General features: G+C 46.5%; 1 long non-coding RNA gene across 3 annotated transcripts in view; it reads right to left on the bottom strand.

The window, feature by feature from the left end:
• Positions 1-14,128, bottom strand: part of LOC309531032 — a 91,787-nt gene extending 77,659 nt beyond the window's left edge. For 2 of the 3 annotated variants that reach the window (XR_014219012.1, XR_014219013.1), the window contains exons 1-2: positions 13,939-14,128; positions 5,149-5,271 (exon numbers count right to left, since the gene is read on the bottom strand). This is a non-coding gene — a long non-coding RNA (uncharacterized lncRNA). The remainder of the gene's footprint in view (positions 1-5,148; positions 5,272-13,938) is intronic. The other variant, XR_014219014.1, reaches the window with a different exon arrangement.
• Positions 14,129-19,213: the final 5,085 nt, after the last annotated feature.

Genomic DNA, 19,213 nt, shown 5'->3' with positions numbered 1-19,213 from the left:
CATTACTTTCTGTAGGAAAGTGCGCCTTGGTTTTGGAACACTTTGGTTCTGGAACAGACTTCCGGAACGGATTAAGTTTGAGAACCAAGGTACCACTGTCTACTGCAATGAGCTCCTTGGAGGGAAAAAAGGTGATATATTAATGTAAGAAATTGATATATAAAAGCAAAAAGGAGGGGGAGGCGTCAGCCGAGAAAACACTAGTAGTGCCCTGTCTAATGCTGGAGAGGGGAAGAGAGGAGGAGAAAGGATTGGGAGGCAACAGGAGAGAGGACCGTGCCATCAGCAGGAAGGCAATGCCACCAAACACCCACCTCAGGCAATGCAATTATGGGATGTTAGCCCTGCAGAGATGACTTACCTCACAGCTGTATGTTTTAAAAGATAGATTTCCCTTTCGGCACAAGGTGGCAGTGTTGACACATTGAAAAACCTTAGTAGGTGTTCCAGCCAAAACCAAAATAAAAGTATTTCCTCTCGCAGTCACATTCAGTTTAGCTACTTTATTTTATTTTTTATTTTAAAAATTCAATAAAACATTTAGCATTCAACGGTGCTTCCTTTTGTCCTTTCGAGCAGAACTCTCTCGATACAATGGCAGCAAAGGAACATAGCATCTCAGAGATGGGGGCAGAGACTAGTCTCAGAGAGCTTTCGGAAGCTGGTTGTCATGCATTTGAGAAGCCTCTGCTTAAGGGACGTGGGTGGCACTGTGGGTTAAACCACAGAGCCTAGGACTTGCCAATCAGAAGGTCGGCGGTTCGAATCCCCGCGACGGGGTGAGCTCCTGTTGCTTGGTCCCTGCTCTTGCCAACCTAGCAGTTCGAAAGCACATCAAAGTGCAAGTAGATAAATAGGTACCACTCCGGCGGGAAGGTAAATGGTGTTTCCATGCGCTGCTCTGGTTCACCAGAAGCGGCTTAGTCATGCTGGCCACATGACCCGGAAGCTGTACGCCGGCTCCCTTGGCCAGTAAAGCGAGATGAGTGCCAAAACCCCAGAGTTGGTCACGACTGGACCTAATGGTCAGGGGCCCCTTTTACTGCTTAAGGGATGTGCTAACAACGGGGGTTTGCAAAGCCTCTTGCGTGACACTTTCCCCAAAAAACCAAAAACCAGACAATCAGCTGGGTATGGAGTACTGGGAAGCATCATGCAAAGTACTCAGTAATAATAATAATAATAAATTTTATTTATACCCCACCCTCCCCGGCCAGAGCTGGGCTCAGGGCGGCTAACACCAGTAAAATTACAGTAAAATCATAATAGGGGGGAAACCAATTTAAAATACAAGTTAAAATGCAATTTAAAATGCAGCCTCACTTTAAAAGTAGCCCATAGATCAAAACCATAATGGGAGGGAAACATAAGGGTCAGACTGAGTCCAAACCAAAGGCCAGGCGGAACAGCTCTGTCTTCCCAGTACTTCCCAGGCGCTAAGATTAGGTCTTGCAAAGTGCTTTGTGCTGCATTTCTGAAGCACCTGACACTCTGCAATAATAAATCTGTCTTTATTGGGATTTCTCTCCCACCCACCCCCCCAACAGAGTTCCAGATTTGGAATTTGCTTGCTATCTCGCTCTCTGGTTTGTTGGGATTCCTAGAAAGGCCAAGGCAACTATCTCCTGTTCTATTTGGGGTCCCCCCCCACTATCTCTGCCTTTAAAAACAATCAATATGCAACCAGATAAGGTGGAGCGAAGCGAGAGGCAGCTTCTTACAAACCAAATCCGGAGGGCTTGGAGCCAAGCTGAAATTGACATTGATTTTCAGGAGGCAAAACAAGGCTGACATCATGGGATATATGGTGATGTTCTTGGCAGCCTCTGTTTCATAACCTAAAGTGAAGTGTGTGCACTTGCACAGTGTGCCCTTGCCGTCGAATCTGTTGCCAGCCATCCGTCTTTGTTACACTTTTGCATTTTCAGTCTCCCTTGGGGCGGGAGGTATAGAGCAAGGATGAAACCTGTTCTGATGCCTGAACAGAAAGGTTGCCAAATGACCAGGGATAAAATGGTTGGACTGGGGTTCTATTTTCTTTCTTTCTTTGCTCGTTTGGCCTCGGGGCCTCTTGTCAGAATCCATGTGCAGAAGCCAGATTTTTCCTTTTTATTAAAGATTTTCTTGTTTTACAGAAGTGTCATGTCTCTCATAATTTTTCCATGTAACATTTTACAAATCCGTTTCACTTGTTGAGACATTAGGGGGAGAAGAAAAAAAGGGGGTGGAGGGAGGGAAGATGGGTGGGGGTGGGGTCGGGTGGCGATGTTTCTGTTATGCTTAATGTATGTAGGGTTTGATGTCAGCGTTGCATGTGCTGTTCACTTGTTTTCCTTTGGTGGTGAGAGAGGTTGGGGTTGGCCTATGGGTGTGGCTGTTCATTTGTGGTTGGCTGTGGTGGTCTTTGTTTTCATGTGTGAGTGGGGTGGGTGGGTGTTTTGGATCAGGTTAGCCATATTGATTTGTATGCTGTCGGTGGATTATTGTCATTGTCTTGTTGGGCTGTGTATGTGATAAAGGGGAGCCATACCGGGGTGAAGGCGTCTTCTTCTGTTTGTCCCCGTGTCAGTTTCGGTTTATTGGTTAATTTTTCTAGTAGGGCTGTTTCCCATACTATTTGGTACCATTGGTCCATGCTTACCCCTGACAGGTCTCTCCAGTGTCTGGTTATGGTGTTTCTGGCTGCTGAAAGTAGGTGGGTTATGAGTTCTTTGTGGTGTAAATGGGCATTGTTTTCTTGGAAGATGCTTAGTAGGGCCAATCAGAAGCCAGATTTTTGAAGGAAAAGTCGACAGAAACGTTTTCCTTTACCATGCATATTTGAACTGTGTGAGGCACACACACACATTATTATTATTATTATTATTATTATTATACCACCCTATACCCAGGGGTCTCAGGGCAGTTCCCAAAATAAAATCAAGAGATAAAACCACAAAAGATATAATAAAAATAAAAGCAACAACCCAATGGCCCTCCCCCCACAAAAAGTCACATTTTAAAAAGGCATAGGATGTCAGTCAGATCAACCAAAGGCCTGGTTAAAAAGGAATGCTTTTGCCTGGTGCCTAAAGGGGTATAGTGAAGGCACCAGGTGAACGTCCCTGGGGAGAGCATTTTACAGATGGGGAGTCACTGCAGAGAAGGCCCTATTCTCGTGTTGCCACCCTCTGGACCTCTCGAGGAGGAGGCACATGAAGAAGGGCCTCAGAAGATGATCTCAGGGTCCAGGTAGGTTCATATGGAAAGAGGTGGTCCTTGAGGTATTGCGGTCCTGAGACATCTGGGACTCAGCTACACGGGTCAATTATAATGTTATAACTGCGTTATAAAAATGTGACATGAGATGGCGCTGTAGAGCTGGAATCCAAAGTGAATGGTAAATTGCTTTGGGACCTTTGATGGTGTTTTTTTATATCTGTGTAGATCCAGCCCTGGTAATGAAGGCTGGTCTAGTAGTGCAAACAGGAAATGGCCCCACCATCTTTAGACCTCCTTGGTCTCTGTGTTGGCCCTTGAAGAACTCAGCAAGGAGCAGGAGAATGGGAGGAAAACTTTGACTCCTATCAGACCCAACCAGCATGGTCAATGACCAGGGGAGATGGGAGATTGTAGTCCAACAACATCCACAGAGTCTAACCTGCCTCTGCCATTGAAATATACTCGATGTCGAGAGTGGGTTTCACGCTCTTTATTCAGCTCATAGTGGTGAGGAGGAATGGAAGTTCCCCCAGAATGTCTGCCTTACATACATTATTTACACAATGGACCCCACGTGATTGGCTAATTCCAGGATTCTCCTGTAGGCCAATCAGGTTGCGGATTCACTTCCACCTGGAGCTGGATTGGGTGGCTCCTGTGGACCAATCAGACTGCTGCATTCTGGATCCTGTTGTTCTAGGACCAATCAGACTGCCGCATTCTGAATCCTATTGTTCTAGGGCCAATCAGACTGCTGCATTTTGGATCCTATTCAACTCAGTACATAACAGCTATTCACCGTGCTATATTCTGGGAGCGAGCCCCATTGAACCAGGTAGGTCCATAGGTAGGCCTCTCTTCAAATGAACCAATGTGGACCCTGAGATCATCTTCTGAAACCCTTCTTTGTGTGTCTCCTCCGCAAGAGGTCCAGACATTGGCAACACAAGAATGGGCATCTTCTATGGTGGCTCCTCATTTGTGGAATGTTCTCCTTAAGAACACCTTCAGTATAAACCTTTAGGCTCTAGACAAAAACATTCCTCTTCAACCAGATATTTGGCTGGTTGACACCCCATGCCCTTTCAAATGTGTTGTGGGAGGGGGGATTATTGGTTTGTTTTTTGTTCCTTATTATGTATTTTGAGTTTCCTATGTTGTAATTTCATTTTGTGAACCACCCTGAGGTCTATAGAAATACAAATGTTAACAAAAACAACCACCACAACAGCTTGGCGTGGGTTTATGTCTGAGCAGAAATGTCTAAGATCGGTCTGGCGGTGGGCTGTTTCCCTGACTTGCTCTTTCTATCCAGATTTTAAAAGGGGTGGCGTGCAAGGATATTTGAACTATTTTTAACCTAATCACAACACCACCACAAAAATTGGCAGCGAAAGCGGGCCTTTTTATAGGAGTGGGTTTGGAAGGCTTCGGGATGCTCTGAGCTTAAGCTAAACCGCAGTGATTTATTTACAACTTTGGGGAGGACGACTGAGAAAAACCAATTCAATTAATACTTGGCACTTTTCGTAGCTTATTGGAGCATCAAATATAATATTAATTTAAAAGCGGAGAATACTAAGCAAGATAGGCTAATGCTCTGACTGGACACAAGGCAGCAGTTTCCTGTGTTGTAAGTAAGAAAGTGGTTATAAATATATTAACAAATCCTACAAACTGAGGAGCCAGGATGGAGTCGGTCACGTTAAAGGGGCAGGTGGCACCTTATTGGCTCTCCTGCGTCACCTGATCACAGCCGGGGTACAGCCTGCAGTACCACCGTGTGCCCATCTGCAGTGGTGGCACTGTAGAGCAGCTGAGATGAGACCATCATGTCGGTGCAGTAAGTAAAGCTGAGTCCTGAGACCGGAGTCTTGTCTCCAGCACAGCTGGTTACAGTGTTGTCATTCTGCAGCGTCGCGCTTTCATTAAAGCAGTTTGTCGTACCTCGTAATGCCGAATCAGTCCACGGAGCGCCTCTCTACGGTGTTTTCAGCAGCCCTGATGAGTTTCTCCCTCCACACAGGCTCTGCTCGCATCGCTTCCCACGCAGTTCTGCTGAACAAACACCTGTTCGATTGAATCGAGGAGAGAGGGAGGAGCAGGGGAGAGGATAGAAAGGGGAGAGGGAGAGAAAGAGAGGGAAGCATGTCAGAGCATACACCTGGATGTGTTGCATCAGCCCAGGACAAACTCTCGTAATAATAATAATAATAATAATAATAATAATAATAATAATAATAATAATAATAATTTGTTAAATACCCGGCCTATCTATCTGGCCAGGTCTCCCCAGCTACTCTGGGCAGCTTCCAACAGAATATTAAAAGCACGACAAAACATCAAATGGCTTCTAAAAGTCAGATACAGTGGTACCCTGGGTTAAGGACTTAATTCATTCTGGAGGTCTGTTCTTAACCAGAAACTGTTCTTAACCTGAAGCACCACTTTAGCTAATAGGGCCTCCCACTGCTGCCGCACCGCTGGAGCATGATTTCTGTTCTCATCCTGAAGCAAAGTTCTTAACCCAAGGTACTATTTGTGGGCTAGCGGAGTCTGTAACCTGAAGCGTCTGTAACCTGAAGCGTCTGTAACCTAAGGTACCACTGTAGTTGTTTATTTCCTGGACATCTGGTGGGAGGGCATTCCACAGAGCAGGTGCCACTGCCAAGAAATCCCTCTGCCTGGTTCCCTGTTATTTCAATTCTTGCAGTGAGAGAACCGCCAGAAGGCCTTCGGAGGTGGATCTCAGTGTCCGGGCAGAATGGAGATGCTCCATTCTGGTGGAGATGCTCCTTCAGGTATACTGGGCCGAGGCCATTTAGGGCTTTGAAGGTCAGCACCAACACTTTGAATTGTGCTCGGAAACGTGCTAGGAGCCAATGTAGGTCTTTCAAGACCGGTGTTATATGGTCCTGGCGGCCGCTCCCAGTCACCAGTCTAGCTGCCGCATTCTGGAAAGCAATACCATGAAAATGCCTGCTATTCAGGTGCCTTGTTTCCTGAAGTCTCAGGGCAACAGAAGACACTTAGGTCCAAGGATGTGCTGCCCTTCTTCTGATAGGAAATGCTCTGCGGGGTGGGGGAGAAAAAAAGGAGGGTTCAAGGAGGATCAATTGGAGCGGGGAGTGAGAAATATCCCAATTTTCATCTGAGGAACGTTGGAGGGTATAGACCAGTTGGATCATGGCAAAGGCCCATCTAGTCCACCAGCCTGTTCTCACAATGGCCAACTGGATGACCATATAAGCCTGAAAGCAGAATCTGTACCTTTAAGAGCATCCTGCCTACAGCAGTGGAGCACATCCATTGTGGCTAGTAGCCATTGATAGCTCTTTTCTCCCAGAATTTGCCCCATCTGCTTTTAAAGCCATCCAACCTGATAGCACATCACCTTGCCAACAAAGGTCTGTATAGTTAAAGCTATGGTTTTCCCAGTAGTGATGTATGGAAGTGAGAGCTGGACCATAAAGAAGGCTGATTGCCGAATAATTGATGCTTTTGAATTATGGTGCTGGAGGAGACTCTTGAGAGTCCCACGGACTGCAAGAAGATCAAACCTATCCATTCTGAAGGAAATCAGAACTGAGTGCTCACTGGAAGGACAGATCCTGAAGCTGAGGCTCCAATACTTTGGCCACCTCATGAGAAGAGAAGACTCCCTGGAAAAGACCCTGATGTTGGGAAAGATTGAGGGCACAAGGAGAAGGGGACGACAGAGGACGAGATGGTTGGACAGTGTTCTCGAAGCTACCAGCATGAGTTTGACCAAACTGTGGGAGGCAGTGGGAGACAGGAGTGTCTGGTGTGCTCTGGTCCATGGGGTCATGAAGGGTCGGACATGACTAAGCAACTAAACAACAACAAAATGCGCTGGGTTAAAAATGTACTTCCTTCTGTCTGCCCTCAAGCTTTCCCCTTGGCTGCGCAGGCTAGTTTAGGAATTGTGGAGATCTTTCTTTGAAACAGTAAAAGAACTTCAGCTGTGGGCCTGTAGGATGGTCCAGAGGCCACACTGTCCCTGGAGCCTTCAGGTTTGGCTTTTGGTGGCACCTCTGCATGGCGTTCAAGTCTCAGAAGAAAGCTGAAGAATCCCGTGTGGTTTATATGTGATGGGAAGTTCTCCATCGTCAGACATGCAAGTTTCAAGACAGTTGTCGAAGTTCGCAAAGATTTAGCTCACCTGGCGATTTAGCTTCTCAAGTCCCAGGCTATGGGGTAGAACCCCAAATATTTAGAGTGCACAGGTGGTCATGACTCAATTTCTAAAACTCCAAGTCTCCCACAAAAAATGGCAAAATGGGGCAGAGAGAGAGAGAGAGAGAGATGTTTACCATGTATAGGAACCAGAAGAGTCTTCCAGCAATTGGCAAAAAGTTGACAAGCTGGAACCCAAGACGATCAAGGGTCTGGAAACCAAGCCCTATGAGGAACTGTTGAAGGAGTTGGGTGTCTCAAGGGCTGTCCCAGGGGAGATGGAGCAAGCTGGTTTTCAACTGCTCTGGAGGGTAGGGCCCAAATCAAAGGAGTCCAATGAAGAGAAAGGAGATTCTGACTCAACATTAGGAAGATCTTCCTGATAGCAAGAACTGTTTGACTGTGGAATGGATAACCTTGGAAAGTGGCAGACCCTCTTGGAAGTTTCTAAACAGAGGCTTGGGTGTCCATCTGTCAAGAATTCTTTAGCAGTGATTCCTGCAACGCTGGACTAAATGACCCTGGTGGGTCCTTTCCAACCCTACAGTTCTGTGATTCTATGGAGGCTGCCTGTGCTAATTTATACATTTGGGTGAAAATTTAGAAACAGGGGTTCTAGGATTTAAATGACAACGCAATGCAATTCCGACGAAAGAAGAATGGCAGACAAAGTTAATGGATTATGCAGAATTAGATAACATGACAGGAAGGATTCGAAACCTGCGGGACCAGAGATTTACAGAAGATTGGAAGAAATATACAAACTATTTGAAGAGCAACTGTAGTCATCAAATTACGCTAGTAGGACTACAAGAAGTTTTGTTAAGAGAAATGTATGAAGCATTGCAAAGTAGAGAAAGAACAGAGATATTAGTTATGAGTTAAATGTAGTTGTGGAAGTAAGGAATGTATATTTATTGAATAAATTGGAAAATTTTCAGATGTGATTGATGGAAGTAAAAAAAATGGTATAAGATATGAAAATATATTTAATTACTGTTGAAAATGATATGTCGAATAACTAATAAAAAAAATATATTTTTAAAAAATAGCAACGCAATGCAACTCACCTCTCCAGGTGCTGCTAACTGTTGATGTGCAAGTTCAAGACCTTGCCCCCATTTCTCACTCCTTTGGTTTCTTTTTCCCTATTGGCTTAAGCCAGACTCACAATAGACAGCCTTTGAAATACAGGATTCTTTCAGAGAAAGAACTCTCCTCCGCAAAGCAGGGCATGCAATTACTCTAGCGCCAGCCAGCCATGCCCTGGCCCAAGATACTCCATTGCATTCCGCTTCCTCCCCCCATTTTCCTCCCCCATGCTCAGCATTCCGTGGCTCCTGAGCATGCCCAGTATTCATCAGTTTCCTCTGCAACCCACAGGGTTCCTCCAAAACCTTCCTCTTCTGCATGGGACGTGCCATTTCGGGTTCATAAGGACAGGTTACCTCTTTCAAGATACGAAGGCTATGTTTGCATACGAGGCTGGCCCCATCTGGCCCGAGAGATGCTCAAAAACTCCCTTACATTTGCCAAACCAGACAAGCCCCCAAACCCATCAGTTGACCAAGTTCCAAACACAAAGAGCGGGGTGCATTCAACATGGTACACCCCAAACTTCACACTGGTCTTCAGCGTTGATTTCTCTCCCTCACTACCCCCCGGCACGACTCTTTTACAGACCTGGACCTGGGTTCAAATGTGACCTCAGGCAGAAATCGGCCTCAGGCAGGCCTCCTCACCCCCACCCCACCCCACCCCAGCTCTAAAAGGGAACATAGCTGGGGCCTGGTCCCTCACAGGGTAACTGTGCAAAGGGAGCTTTGCAAAAAGTGCTTGGCGAATGAACTCTTCAACCTCAAACCTATTGATCTGGAAGGAAGTCCCATTGATTTTGATGGCACCACTTAAGTGTGGTTAGGAAATCAGCCGGGGGAAGGGGGGGCGGAACGCTGCATATACATAATTAATCCTAATTGCAGAGGGCCATGGAAGACCCTGCTCCACAATCCATCTCTTGTTCTTCCGCTGGAGAGGACAATTTGGGGGAGTCTATTAAACACCTCTAAAGTATTGGATGAGGACCATAGTGCCGCCACTCGTGTTCAGGAGACATTGTAAGCAGATGGATTAAAGATCTGGGTGCTCTATTAAAAAACATTTTCATGTACACGACAAAGGCGGCAAGAGTCTTAATAGCACAAGGCTGGAAGAATGAAGAAATCCCGACCAAAGAACTGTGGCAAGAGAAACTGATGGACTATGCAGAATTGGCGAAATTGACGCACAAACTACGTGATAAGGGCAACTGTGACTTTAAAGAAGAATGGGAACCTTTTACAAAGTACTTAAAGAAACAACAAAATGAACTGGCAGGTTTTGAATAAACATACACAAATTTATTATTGGTAACATATGGATAGATAAATTAAGGATCTTTACAATGTTATAATATGCAGAGAATAACATGTGCTGAAAAACCAGAGAGAGGAGCTGAGGGAAGTCTGGGGGGGAGGGTTTTGTTTTTTTCTCCTGGGGAAGGGCGAGGGGAAAATAGGGAGGGAAATGAGTATGATATGTTTTTGATAAACTGTTATGTTGAAATTCCTAATAAAAAATATTTTTTAAAAAAAGATCTGGATGCTCTGAGATGTGGTTCTGCCGAATGCACTTTTCCCTAAGACAGGTATGGGGAATATTTCCATCCTTAAAGGTAAAAGGTAAAGGACCCCTGACAGTTAAGTCCAGTTGCAGACCTTACAGTTATATTATTCTACGATGGGCTGGTTGATGGGCCTACTGATCTCTGCCAGGCTGATATAAGACCCTCAGCTGATTCCCTGCATTGACCATCCAGACAAAAGCATCTCAATGTGTTTTCCTTTACTAGCACGGTCTCTTAAAACAATATTTAAAAGTCTGGATTTCTTAAGCGCACCAGCATGTCTTCACAATGAAGTCGCTCTGTACATTGATTGCCAAGGCACATATCCTTCCAAAGTATCTCACAGAATCATAGAACGGTAGAGTTGGAAGGGACCCCAGGGGTCATCTAGTCCAACCCCCTGCAATGCAGGAATCGCAGCTAAAGCATCCACGACAGATGGCTGTCCAACCTCTGCTTAAAAATACACCGGAATTCTACCCTCTGCAAACTTTGATGTGGAGCACAGGGCAGACACCCTCTTCACTTTTGGAAAATTTGCTGGATATACTCAGGAAACTTGATCATCCCAATTGGAGCATGCTGCTAATGACAAGCCCATTTTTAAATGCTTAAAATCCTGCCAATCAGCTGTTTGCTCAGGAGAGGGGAATGGGAAGGGCTGAATCCAGACACTCCCCACCCCCAGCCTCCTCCAGCAACCCAACAGTGGGATTTGAGTGTTTTTCATAAGAAGTCCCACAGTATTGGTTGCATGCCAAACAACATTTAGTTGTGCATACAGGCTCTCATCTGTGCAGCTACAGATAAGCATGTCAAAACTATGCCCCTAGAGCAGGGGTAGGCAACCTAAGGCCCGGGGGCCGGATCCGGCCCAATCGCCTTCTAAATCCGGCCCACAGATGGTCCGGGAATCAGCATGTTTTTACATAAGTAGAATGTGTCCTTTTTTAAAAAAAAATGCATCTCCGGGTTATTTGTGGAGCCTGCCTGGTGTATTTACATGAGTAGAATGTGTGCTTTTATTTAAAATGCATCTCTGGGTTATTTGTGGGGCATAGGGATTTGTTCATTTCCCCCCAAAAAATATAGTCCGGCCCCCCACATGGTCTGAAGGATGGTGGAGCAGCCCACGGCGGAAAAAGGTTGCTGACCCCTGCCCTAGAGAGATCAAGCCCCAGATATCTGCATTTGCTAAGATGGTCTGTTTTTATTTCAACATTTGAAACTTGATAGGATGTGAAGATTGAAATCACAGCATATTTTATTTCTGACTGCCTCCGAGAGTCAAAATGCAGGTGCATTTTGTTTTTGATTGATGGTTTGCTGTAGAATTTAGTATCTGACAGTATTTATCACACAATATAGAATGGCATTTTGCATTTGACACCTGATGAAACTTCATAATTGATACCTGCCAAAATTCAAAACAATTAAGAGGCACCAATGAAGGACTCCAGTGGCAATAATTCCAGCAAAGGATGAATGAAAACTTGGAAAATTTGCTGAGTTTTTGAATGATTTTATTCATGCACCATCCTGCAGAAGGTCTTGATGGATTGCTCACACCTAGCCTTTGCCTTTTGTGTATAATTGATTAACTATTGTTTAATCAATTGATCAAAAAGTAATATGGATGAAATCCCCACGATTTATGAATGTTTAAAGCACTTCACGTGCATTATCTTCAGTGATCTCACAAGAACCCTGCAAGGTATGTTAGCAATATTATCCTATTGCAGATGAGTGTCTGAGGAACGAAGGTTTGGGTAAGTTGAGATCCCTGCATTGCAGGGGGTTGGACTAGATGACCCTTGGGGTCCCTTCCAACTCTACAATTCTATGATTAATTGTTGAGGGGGCTTCCTAGCTCGTAGGACGCTGTCTTATACCAAGTCAAACCACTGGGTCCATGTAGCTTATTATTTTGTACTCTGGCAGTGGCTCTCCCGGGCATTCCCAGTCCTGTCTGAAGATGCCCGGGACTGAAGTTAGGACCTTCTGCATCAACACAGATGCTTTTTTGCTAAGCTACAGCGTTCCCCCGATAAGTCACACACTCTAAGGCACTAAATCATAATTGCTCTATCTATCTAATTTCTCCTGTAGGTATAGATAGATCGCTATGTATAAGTGCGGAGAATGCCTGCTGAATGGAGGAAGCACAGACACACGGGGTAGTGTCGATTCAAAGGCGCCAAGAGAAAAACTGCAGACAGACAGCTTATTTTTCATTAATTCGCTGCAAAGTGTTATGGCGAGCCTTTCTAGTTTATATATATTTTAAAAGTGGCGTGTGGAGCAAAGCAAGGACAACGACAACAAATGACCGCAGCGGAAATGAGTGGAATCTAAAACTATAAAATAAAAGATTAAATCTTAAGGAATCGAACGCACTGCCCGGAGAATAGGCACCATCTCTAAACAATGCCAGAGAATAAGCCTCAGCTCCAGTCACAAAACGGGTATTTTGATCTGCGCCTAATCCCTCCATATTGGCACGTATATGAGCTCTCTATATATAGACAGTTATTTCATCCAGGGAGGAGGCTGCTTCACATGGATGAGAACTTTTAGTAGTGTTTCTATGGTTACTTTTCAGAGTTTCGAACACTCGAGGCTTACAAGGTGGGGTTGTGTTGGGGACTCTCCAGAACAAAAAAAATAATAATGAGTATCTGGGTGGGGTGAGCTAGGAGTTGCAAATTGGCTCCGGAGTGAGTATGAATTTACACACACACACACACCAAAAAAAAAAAAAAATCTGGTCTTCTCCTTGCCACCACCTCGCTCCTCCTTCTTCCCCATATGACTGGATCTCTCCAGGGGCAAAGAGGGAAACTTCCTCCAAGCCATAAAGCATAAGGTTACCAGACGTCCCCGTTTCCCGGGGACAGTCCCTGGATTTACATATCAGTCCCCATACAAAATCCTATCATTCCTACTCAAGTTGAAAAGTGTCCCTGGATTCATTGAAAAAAATCTGGTATCCTTAATCAAGCAAACATCTTCCAGCAAACATATAGAGGAAGACCACAAGGTTAAAACGAGGGAGAAACAAAAGCCACCTCAACTGTCAAGAGGGGGTTCATTTTGACTGAGATGCTGGTCACAGGATGTCATAGCCAACGCTGGCATTTCGGCACCCAAGGCAAAGCCCAAATTGGGGTGTGCCCCCTCTCTGCGAGGGAAGAAGGGGTGAGAGAAGATTGACATCAGGGAGAAGGCGGGAGGGAGATCAACACTGTGATCTGCTGCCCCTGGGGATCTGCCACCCAAGGCGGTCGCTCACCTGGCCTCATGCATGGGCCAGCCCTGGTCTAGCTGACTTGAAGACATATCCTTGAACAGTGACTCTGAGAGGTTATAGGGCGGATGAAGCCACCCCGGTTCTTAGCTGGGGAGCGCTTCGGCCTTGGTGAGGAGAAGAAGAGCACACACTTTGCAGGGTAAATGACCAAGGTTTGGTCCCTATCCTATCCTAAAAGATATCAGGCACCAGGGTAAAGGGTCTCCCCGCCCCACTCCCGGCTGCCAGTCAAAGGAAAGGAGGCGATGCTAAACTGAGTGAGCCCAAACTGGGTTTGAGCGGTCCAATAGCCCAGTTAGGCACAAACCAGCTCCATTTCTTCGCCACGATACTTTCCCCACCCTCGGGCGCCTGGAAGCTTTGCCCCGCGTTGCGCGCTTCCTCGGCGGAGCTTGGGGAAGTCTGTGCATGCTCAGAAGCACTCTCGCCAGCGCCGAGCTGCGGGAGCGCACGAGGAAGCAGACGGAGGAGACTCGGTCCCGGTGAGGACTAAGCAGGCAAAGTCCTAGCCTAAAGCTCAGAACAAGAAAACGGGGAGAAAAGGAGTCGGGATCGCCCGGTTTACCTTCCCAGTCGCTGCAGGAGCGCACATGCCAGAGAGGTGCGGGGTGCTGGCTGGGGCGGTGGGGGGCTGCCTCCTCTTTCCCACGCTCCCTTCGGCAAAAAAATAGCCTCTCCCGTGGCTGCAACAAGCCAGCCCAGCTCCTGCGGGTCCCTCCAGTCACTGTCGAGCTCATCGCCTCCCTCTCTCCCCAGAAGCAGGGAGGCGGTCGCCCAGATGTTCCCTTCCTTCCCGGATTGGTCCAGAGGGAAAAGATGTTGGGCTCGTTGCTAGGCGAGTTGCTAAGAGGCGGTGACGCTCTCGCAGCATCTCCGGAGCGGCTCGAGAGCCCTCGCCGAATGTCCTGCTGAGATGCTCAAGAGGCGGGGAAGGAGAGTTTTTTTTTGGGGGGGGGAGCACACTCGGCTCCCAGCCCAGTGGGAGCGCAGGGACGGTGGGAGGCGGGAGGGAGGGGAGGGGCTGGTTAGTTGTGGGGATGGAGCCAGCGAGGCAGAACCATAGAACTGTAGAAAGGGTCTCCCAAAGGTCATCCAGTCCAACCCCGGTAAAGCAGGAAAAGTGGCTTGTGGGATAAGGAAAGGGAGAGGGGGCATTACGACGGGCGGGTGGATGTGTTCAGGTGTATTTATTTTTGCTCACATTTATTTATTTAACAGATTTATCTACCAATATTTTTTTTAAAATCCTGTTTACATGAAATTGGTATTTATTCTTAAAATAGCAAGAAAGCTTTGAAAATAGGAGACGTAATGGGTGGGATTAACACGACCAGCCCCATCAGCAGATACCCTGAGCAAGGATTTCTGCTCCTCCAACTGAGCTTTGCACAAACACCCCTCGCCTCCACGCACGTGCTCCCTGAGTCCCCTGAAATCGGCTGCGATAGGGTCAGGGCAACCCCCAGAAGCAGGAACACAGTGCAGGGAGGAGAGAGGAAATCCTTCCATCTGGAAAGCTGAAATGTTTGCGCAGAGGGAATGATTAGAAGAGTGCAACACTGCATTCCAATTATATTTTTCTAGTAAGTTTTATATACTGCATATTTTTTAAAAAAAAATCTAAGTGGTTATCATAAAATGTCGCACACTTTTAAAATACATTAAAACAGACTTTAAAATAGCAAACATTATATGCTTATTTACATATATATATTGCATAATAATAATAATTCCAAAGCAGTTTGTTTTTTATATTGCATTCATATTCTACCTTCCCGCCCCCCAAGGAGCTTAACTAGGCATACATGGTTCTCCCCATTCTCATTTGTTCACCACAACAGCCCTGTGAGGTAGGTTAGGCAGAGAGGCAGTCACTGGCCCAAGGTCACCCAGTGAGCTTCATGACTGGGTGAGGATTTGAACCCTGGTCTCCCAGGTCCCAAGGGACGCGGGTGGTGCTGTGGTCTAAACCACTGAGCCTCTTAGGCTTGCCGATCAGAAGGGCGGTGGTTTGAATCCCCGTGACGGGGTGAGCTCCTGTTGCTCGGTCCCTGCTCCTGCCAACCTAGCAGTTCGAAAGCACACCAAAAAGTGCAAGTAGATAAATAGGTACCACTCCGGCGGGAAGGTAAACAGTGTTTCCATGCGCTGCTCTGCTTCACCAGAAGCGGCTTAGTCATGATCCGGAAGCTGTACGCTGGCTCCCTCAGCCAATAAAGCAAGATGAGCGCCACAACCCCAGAGTCGTCAACGACTGGAGCTAACAGTCAGGGGTCTCTTTACCTTTACCTCCCAGGTCCCAGTCCAACACTCTAACCACTACCCTGCACTGTCTCTCTTTACATAGAATGATATAAAACATTGTTCAAAAGCAGGCTTTAGAAACAGTGAACGTAATATATTTAGTTACCAAGATTTACATACCACTTAAAACTATTTACACATTGGAAACAGATGATAAAAAGTTACATCCCACTTGAAGAAGAAGAGTTTGGATTTGATATCCCGCTTTATCACTACCCGAAGGAGTCTCAAAGCGGCTAACATTCTCCTTTCCCTTCCTCCCCCACAACAAACACTCTGTGAGGTGAGTGAGGCTGAGAGACTTCACAGAAGTGTGACTGGCCCAAGGTCACCCAGCAGCTGCATGTGGAGGAGCGGAGACGCGAACCCGGTTACCCAGATTACGTGACTACCGCTCTTAACCACTACACCACACTGGCTCACGTGAATGCAGGTTGAATCAACCCAAATCATTGCCTGGGAAGAAGGCAATCGCTGGAAAAGGTGTAGCAATGGCATGCCAGGGTAAATCTTTAGGGCACATGTCCTGCTAAGCAGAATGAACAGGAGGACTTCCAAACACAGCAAGCCTAGCTTGCCACATTTTGAAGGAAGGGGAGTAATCACAGAATCATAGAATTGTAGAATTGGAAGAGATCCCAAGGGTCATATCCACCCCTTGGTATTGCAGGAATCTCAACAAGATCATACATGACAGGTGGTCATCCAACCTCTGCTTAAAAACCTCCAAGAAAGGAGAGTCTGCAACCTCCCCAGAGAGTCCTCTCCACTGTCGAACAGCTCCTAATTTTCAGAAAGCTCTTCCTGATGTTGAGTCGGAATCTCTTTTCTTGTAACTTAAAGCCAGTGGTTTAAGGCCTACCCTCTTCCACGTGATAGCCCTTAACATATCTGAAGATGGTTACCATATCTCCATATGGACCATAAAGAAGGCTGATTGCCGAAGAATTGATGCTTTTGAATTATGGTGCTGGAGGAGACTCTTGAGAGTCCCATGGACTGCAAGAAGATCAAACCTCTCCATTCTGAAGGAAATCAGCCCTGAGTGCCCACTGGAAGGACAAATCCTGAAGCTGGGACTCCAATACTTTGGCCACCTCATGAGAAGAGAAGACTCCCTGGAAAAGACCCTGATGTTGGGAAAGATGGAGGGCACAAGGAGAAGGGGACGACAGAGGACGAGATGGTTGGACAGTATTCTCGAAGCTACCAGCATGAGTTTGACCAAACTGCGGGAGGCAGTGGAAGACAGGAGTGCCTGGCGTGCTCTGGTCCATGGGGTCACGAAGAGTCAGACACGACTAAACGACTAAACAACAACAGCAAACATCATATCTCCTCTTTTCCAGGCTAAATGTACCCAGCTCCTTCAACTGTTCCTCATCAGGCTTGGTTTCCAGACCCATGATCATCTTGGTCGCCCTCCTCTCCACACGTTCCAACTTGTCAAAACCCTTCTTAAATTGTGGCACACAGAACTGGACACAGAACGCCAGGCATGGACTGTACCAAGGCAAAATAGAGCAGGACTATTACTTCCCTTGATCTGAACCCTGTACTTCTGCACATTACCATTTAAAGAGAGACCTTCTCCCCACCCCCAGGAAGTCCATTAGAGTCTGAAATTGTAGCCCTGGTGCTAAGGAGTGTGCTCTCCCAGAAGCCCATCTCACATCTCAAAGGATCTGTTCAGTACTATTCCCAAAATGGTAGTCTGGGAAACAGACTGGTTTTGTTCCTCCAGTCTTTCATATTTTGAGACAGGACAGGCAGCCACTATTGGCACCTTCCGGAAACAACTGAAGACTTTTTTGTTCCGGTAAACTTTCCCAGCTAGACAAATTGGTCTCTGCTCAGTATTCTTTTTAAATTTATATGCTGTTATTTTCGGTGTGGGTTACTGGGCTTTTTTTACTGCATCTTGTACATCACCTTGGGGCTCTTGAGGAAGGTGATTAATAAATTAATAAGAATATTTCCAACAAATCTCTGAGTGGTTTACGGCATCGTAAAAACACCACAAATAAATACAACTTACAAATCCATATTTTAAAGCAGTGCAAATCGATTATTATACGGCCTCTTAAGACATCATCATAAACTGAAACAGCTAATATATGGGGGCCACGATAACCACGAGGAGATCCAAAATACAGGAATACAACCAGTCCCCCCCCCCACCAAATATGCAGTACAGTCATACCTCGGGTTGAAGTAGCTTCAGGTTAAGCATTTTCAGGTTGCACTCCGCGGCGACCCTGAAGTAACGGAGCGTGTTACTTCCGGGTTTCGCCGCTCGCACATGCGCAGATGCTCAAAATGACGTCACGTGCATGCGCAGAAGCGGCGAATCTGCGCGCGCGCGGACACGGGTTGTGTTTGCTTCATGATGCGAATGGGGCTCCAGAATGGATCCCGTTTGCATCCAGAGGTACCACTGTATGCTTTTATAGGAAGCAATAGCCCTCTCGCCTCAACTGCTGTCTCCCCAACTTGTTGTTGTCTAGTCGTTTAGTCATGTCTGACTCTTCGTGACCCCATGGACCAGAGCACGCCAGGCACTCCTGTCTTCCACTGCCTCCCACAGTTTGGTCAAACTCATGCTGGTAGCTTCGAGAACACTATCCAGCCATCTCATCCTCTGTCGTCCCCTTCTCCTTGTGCCCTCCATCTTTCCCAACATCAGGGTCTTTTCCAGGGAGTCTTCTCTTTTCATGAGGTGGCCAAAGTATTGGAGCCTCAGCTTCACGATCTGTCCTTCCAGTGAGCACTCAGGGCTGATTTCCTTCAGAATGGATAGGTTTGATCTTCTTGCAGTCCATGGGACTCTCAAAAGTCTCCTCCAGCACCATAATTCAAAAGCATCAATTCTTCGGCGATCAGCCTTCTTTATGGTCCAGCTCTCACTTCCATACATCACTACTGGGAAAACCATAGCTTTTACTATACGGACCTTTGTTGGCAAGGTGATGTCTCTACTTTTTAAGATGCTGTCCCCAACTTAAGCTCACCCTAAAAGGTGGTGTGAAAATACTCCCCCACTCCTGAAGCGTCTCGCTTTCAGCAGGCAGCATCTACAATCATAGAATCATAGAACTGTAGTGTTGACCCTGAGGGTCATCTAGTCCAACCCCCTGCGATGCATGAATCTTTTTGCTCACCCCATTTAGTGTCATTTCCGCCCATGCTCTTGCTGTAGAACGTTCCAGAAGCACACTCAGCGAAGCACAAGGAGCAGGTAGCACCTCCACCACCTCCCTGCTCATCGTTCCCGTCCAAGTTTGTTTAAGCTCATCCAGGAAACAATATTTCACAAGGGAGCGTTAGATCTAAATAATGAGAGGAAAGGCAATTTGGCCCATCATGAGAATCATGTCATTGAGTTTCAAGGCTCACGCTATATAGCCTTGGCTCAGATACAAAAAGGAAGGTCACCTTGCAGTTTTGACAGGCGCCTCCCGCAGGACAAGGGCAAAGAGATTCGTAGTTTCAGCTTCTGGGTCAATAGCAGAGAAACAAGGGTGGCTGGGGGGGGG

The sequence above is a fragment of the Podarcis vaucheri genome, assembly GCF_965113315.1.
Source record: "Podarcis vaucheri genome assembly, chromosome: 1".
NCBI lineage: Eukaryota > Metazoa > Chordata > Lepidosauria > Squamata > Lacertidae > Podarcis > Podarcis vaucheri.
The sequence above is the reverse complement of the archived record's forward strand: the minus strand, read 5'-3'. Positions and strand labels throughout refer to the sequence as shown.